Below are 6,000 nucleotides of genomic sequence, written 5' to 3'. Positions count from 1 at the left end.
CTGTATGCTTCTGAATATGTATTTGTATTTGTTCTGTTTAAATGGATACCAAATATGCTGAGCTGGTGTAAATGTTCTTTTTAGACAAGATTTTGCTGAATGCTCAAAAATACGTGGCTGCACTACATATAGGCTACTCTCCACATTTGCAGTGTAACTTCATAAAATGTTTACATTTAAAGTGGTTTCTGTACCTAAAATTTTAGGTTGTAATATATATTGGAATAAAATAGTAGAATATAAAACAAATATAATATATCAATGAAAAACTTTGCTTTAATTTTTGTTTTTATTGTGACTATTACATTAGGTAAACTTTAATTTATATGTTTTTTGTGTTGCTGTAGATATTTTTACGCTCTATTCTCATCTCCCAGCAAGTCTCTGCTTCTCCTATCACAAATTTACACCTTTACCCCATGTCATTGCTATAAATTAATAGCCATAATATGGCTATTAGCAGTGGTTGAAGAGCAATCTTATTCTAAATTCAGCATAAATTTGGCAGCACTTTAAAAACCGGCCCAATAACCCCTTTGCACCCAAGGTGGTTTGCACGTTAATGACCAGGCCAATTTTTACAAAGCTGACCACTGTCATTTTATGAGGTAATAACTCTGGAACGCTTCAACGGATCCCGCTGATTCTGAGAATGTTTTTTCGTGACATATTGTACTTCATGATAGTGATAACATTTCTTTGATATCACTTGTATTTATTTGAGAAAAGATCAGAAATTTGGCGAAAAGTTTGAAAATTTCAAAATTTGAATTTTTATGCCCTTAAATCAGAGAGATATATCAAACAAAATAGTTAATAAATAACATTTCCCACATGTCTACTTTACATCAGCACAATTTTGGAACCAAAATTTTTTTTATTAGGGAGCTATAAGGGTTAAAAGTTGACCAGCGATTTCTCATTTTTACAACAAAATTTACAAAACCAATTTTTTAGGGACCACATCACATTTGAAGTGACTTTGAGGGGCCTTTATGACAGAAAATACCCAAAAAGTGACACCATTCTAAAAACTTCACCCCTCATGGTGCTCAAAACCACATTCAAGAAGTTTATTAACCCTTCAGGTGCTTCACAGGAATTTTTGGAATGGGGAAGAAAAAAATGAACATTTAACTTTTTTCACAAAAATATCAATTTAGACCAATTTTTTTTTATTTTTGCAGGGATAGCAGGAAAAAATGGACCCCAAAAATTGTTGATCAATTTCCCCTGAGCATGCAGATTCCCCATACATGGGGAAAAACCACTGTTTGGGTGTACGGCAGGGCACAGAAGGGAAGGAGCGCCATTTGACTTTTTGAACGTAAAATTTGTTTGAATAATTAGCGGACGCCATGTTGCGTTTGGAGGGCTCCTGATGTGTCTAAACAGTGGAAAACCCCCACAAGTGACACCATTTTCGAAACTAGACCCCTCAGGAGAAAATGTAACCTAAAAACTGTTGTGCAATTTCTTCTGAGTATGCCAATACCCCATATGTGGGGAAAATACACTGTTTGGGCGCATGTCAGGGTTTTGAAGGGAAGGTGCACTGTATGACTTTTTGAACGCAAAATTGGCTGGAATCAAGAGCGGACGCCATGTTTCATTTCAGGAGCCCCTGATGTGTCTAAATAGTGGAAACCCCCCACAATTGACTCCATTTTGGAAACTAGACCCCTCAAGGATTTTATTAAGGGTTATAGTGTACATTTTGTACCCAAAGGTACGACAGAATTTTATAACATTAGGTCATCATATTGAAGAAGTTGTCATTAGTCTTGAGGGCAAGTGCTCGCTACTTGAGCTTTCATCGGGTACTCGGGTATGCACCATGTATCGCGGGTGCTCGAGTGACATGTTCGAGTCCCTGCCCCGCATGTTTCATGGTTGTTAGACACCCAAAAAAAACATGAGGGGATCGCTCGTGCATGGCAGGCGATCCCAGCAACGTTTTTTTGGGCCGCGAAGCATATGGGGCAGAGACTCGAGCATGTCTCTCGAACACCCACAATACTCAGTGCATACCCGAGCACCAGATGCAAATTTAAGTAGCAAGCACTTGCGCTCAACACTGGTCACCATATTGTCATCATTTTTTTTTCTTTACTTTTGAAAAAATCCCAACCCTAATACAACCCCAAACCCTAACCCGAGCCCAAACCTAACCCTAGCACAACCCTAACCCCAAACCTAATACAACCCCAACCCTAACCCTAGCCCAACCCTAACCCCAGCCCAACCCTAACCCTAGCACAACCCTAACTCTAGAGTTTATTTTTTACACCATTCTTCGTGTGTTATAAGTGATTAGACGACTTTATTCTTCAGGTTGGTGTGATTACAGCGATACCAGATTATATCAGAGTTTTTATGATTGACAGCTGTCACACACTAAAAGACGCTTTTTTTTGCAAAGACTAGTTTTTGCATCGCCATATTTTATGTGCTATAATTTTTCCATATTTTGGCTGAGAGAGTTATGTGATGGCTTGTCTTTTGGGGGACAAGTTGATGTTTTCATTGGTACAATTTTCGGGCATGTGATATTTTTTGATCACTTTCTATTCCGATTTTTGGGAGGCAGAATAAACAAAAACCAGCAGTTCCGTAATTGTTTTTTTTTTTATGCCGTTCCACGTGTGGTAAAATTGATAAGGCAGCTTTATTGTTCAGGTCAGTATGTTTACAGCGGTACCGCATTTATATATTTTTTTATGTTTTAGCGCTTTTACACAATAAAAACTATTTTCTATAAAAAATATTTTTGTATCGCTTTCTTCTGAGAGCTATAACTTTTTAATTTTTTGGATGATGGAGCTGTATGGTGGCTTCTTTATTGCGGGACAAGATGACGTTTTCAGCGGTACCATTTTTATTTACATTCGTCTTTTTGATCACATGTTATTCCATTTTTTGTTTGGAGTTATGATGATAAAGCATTGTTTATTGCTTTGTTTTTTTTTTTTTTACCGTGTTCACTAAAGGGGTTAACTAGTGGGACATTTTAATAGGTTAGTTCGTTCCAGACGCGGTGATACCAAATATGTGTACTTTTATTGGTTTATTTCTTTTTTTCCATAATTAATAAATATTATGGGTACAAAATATTTTTATGTCTTGGGGATTCTTTTTTTCATTCTTTTCATATTTTTACAATTTTTTTTTTTTTCACTTTCCTACACTTTTTTTTAACTTTACACATTGTCCCACTATGGGACTTTCACTTTTTGCAACCTGATCGGCTGTATAGCACACAGAGAGCAGCAGCTCCCTTTGTCATGCAGCCTGTCAGCGCTGCACACAGGGAGAAGTTACTTTGGTCATGCACTGCACATGATCAAAGTAACTTCCTGCCTCCTGGTGACCCGGATGTTGTCATGACAACATCGGGTCATCATGACAACATCCGAAAGCCGCCACAGACATTGCTGGATGCCGGACAGGATGTAAGTATCGGCGCTTACCTCCCCACTTGTCCCCGCAATGCTGCGATAGACTTCGATTGCAGCATTTCAGGGGTTAATGTGTCGGGAGTGGTACCCGCATAGTGGTACCCGCATAGCAGCGGGTGTCAGCTGTGACAATTAGCTGACACCCGGCAGCAATTGCCCTGCACCGCTTGTGTGCTTGAGCGATCGCAGCTTGCGTAATACTACGTAGCTGGTCCATAAGGCCCATGGCGCAGCTACGTACTATTACTGACTTGGCCGAAAAGGGGTTAGTGATCGCCTTAAAAAGGCATATCAGCAACCTTTAAAAATTACTTTTTACCCTTTTGAGCATGTTAAACTAGCCACATAAAGGAAAAGTGGCTGCAGAGCTAAATAAAACATATATATTTTATATTTCTCATCTGTATTGCGTTAATATTAGCAATTAAAGTTTGGGTTATAATTAGTGATAAGCCCAACTCGGCGATACCACAAATTCTTCTCTTGGTATGTTCTTTTTTCCTTGCATGATGTTGGTTAATCATAAGCATGAAGCATCATGCAGAGAAAGAAGAAGTTGCCCCCTTATGGTCAGAACATGCTTTCTTCTATGAGACAAGTAATGACAATGATAGAATTCTCTGACCTTTGCACCTACAGTGTGGAGTACAGCAAAGCTGAGTGTAATTACTCAGTTTTCATCTCAGGCTAGTCAATGTAAGGGGAGGGGGATACAGCTCAGCTAAGTGTCATTACAAACATCTCCTGCTTTTAACTCATAGCAATCAGTGTTGGTGGAAATATTCCAAGAAAGAAATGAGGCAGCCCTCACCATGGATATATCTAAAAGAGATACAAACTTGCACAATAGCTCTTATGCACATGTTCATGCTTCTTCTGGCCAGAATACATACTAGAATCTTTCTATCTCATGACGCTGAACACCACCATGACTCACTTGAACACAAGTGTTTCTTCTATGGATTAATGTGTGATAACAGTGCCAGCAACTACTCTTCAGCTACATTGTAAGATGTGTGCTACAGCTGCAGAGGTGTTTGTAATCTGACTGCTGAGCAGTGAAAGCTGAAAGTGTTTGTAATGATACTCAGCTCTGCAGTACTCTAAACAGTAGCTGCAGAGATTAGGACTTAGAGTAAGACTGTCTATCATTACATTTCACAGGAGAAGGTATGTTCTTCTGACCTTCTGGTGGTTGTTCTATTTTCCCCTACATGATGCCTCATGTTTATAATTAGCCAATTTCATGCAAGTTAAAAAGAATACAACATCAGAGATTAATCTCTGGTAACACCTCCTTGGACTTGTCATAAATTTTAACATAAACTTTAAAAGTTAAACTCTCGGAAGGTGATGAGAAATTAAAAACATTAATGTTATTCATCGCTGCAGCCACTATTCCATAATTTGGCCAGTTTAACAAGCTAAAACATGTAAAAGGACCTCATTAACTCTTTAGTGCAATATCATGTACATGCATATGATTGCGAGGGTGATTGTGTGCTTATGGAGAGGGTTAAGGAGTTGAGTTCTCTTCACATGCAGGATATACCGGCTATATTAATATCATATCAAGACTAATACCACCAAATGAAAAATATACAAAGTACATCTGATATAGATTGATTATTTAATTAAGTTTATTACATCAAAAGATAAAAAAACACACAAACTACCATAGTCCTATAAAAAGCCCCTAAAAAAACAGTTTTAATAACATTGGGCAGTGTGGTTCATGATGACATTATTAAATGGCAACATTAGTATCAATGGTCTTAAGGACAAGCATGATTTTAGATACAGTGGATACGGAAAGTATTCAGACCCCTTTAAACTTTTCACTCTTTGTTTCATAGCAGCCATTTGGTAAATTCTAAAAAGTTCATTTTTTCCTTATTAAAGTACACTCTGCACCCCATCTTGACTGAAAAAAAAACAGCAAATTTATTAAAAAACAAAAACTGAAATATTATATGGTCATAAGTATTCAGACCCTTTGCTCAGTATTGAGTAGAAGCACCCTTTTGAGCTAGTACAGCCATGAGTCATCTTGGGAATAATGAAACAAGTTTTTCACACCTGACTTTGGGGATGATCTGCCATTCTTCCCTGTAGATACTCAATCAGACATTTCTTCCATTTTTATTCCCTTGCAGTGTGTCGGTCAAGCTATTCAGACTATGTGTCGGTGAAGGATAGTATTAGAAAATAACAGGCCTGCTATTAAAAACCGTGGTTCTCTGTCAGACATAACACCTATAAGAGTGTTCCAAAATCAGACATTTCTTCCATTTTCATTCCGTTGCAGTGTGTCAATCAAGCTATTCACACTAGGTGTCTGTGAAGGATAGTATTAGCAAATAACAGGCCTGCAATTTAAAACCGTGGTTCTCTGTCACACATAACACCTATAACAGTGTTCCAAAATCAGACATTTCTTCCATTTTCATTCCTTTACAGTGTGTCGGTCAAGCTATTCACACTAGGTCTCCATGTAGAATAATATTAGTAAATTACAGGCCTACAATTTAAAGTCGTGGTT

This window comes from Phyllobates terribilis, unplaced genomic scaffold (genome assembly GCF_046119375.1).
Source record: "Phyllobates terribilis strain yellow unplaced genomic scaffold, ASM4611937v1 Scaffold_10__3_contigs__length_209671492, whole genome shotgun sequence".
Classification (NCBI taxonomy): domain Eukaryota; kingdom Metazoa; phylum Chordata; class Amphibia; order Anura; family Dendrobatidae; genus Phyllobates; species Phyllobates terribilis.
The sequence above is the reverse complement of the archived record's forward strand: the minus strand, read 5'-3'. Positions refer to the sequence as shown.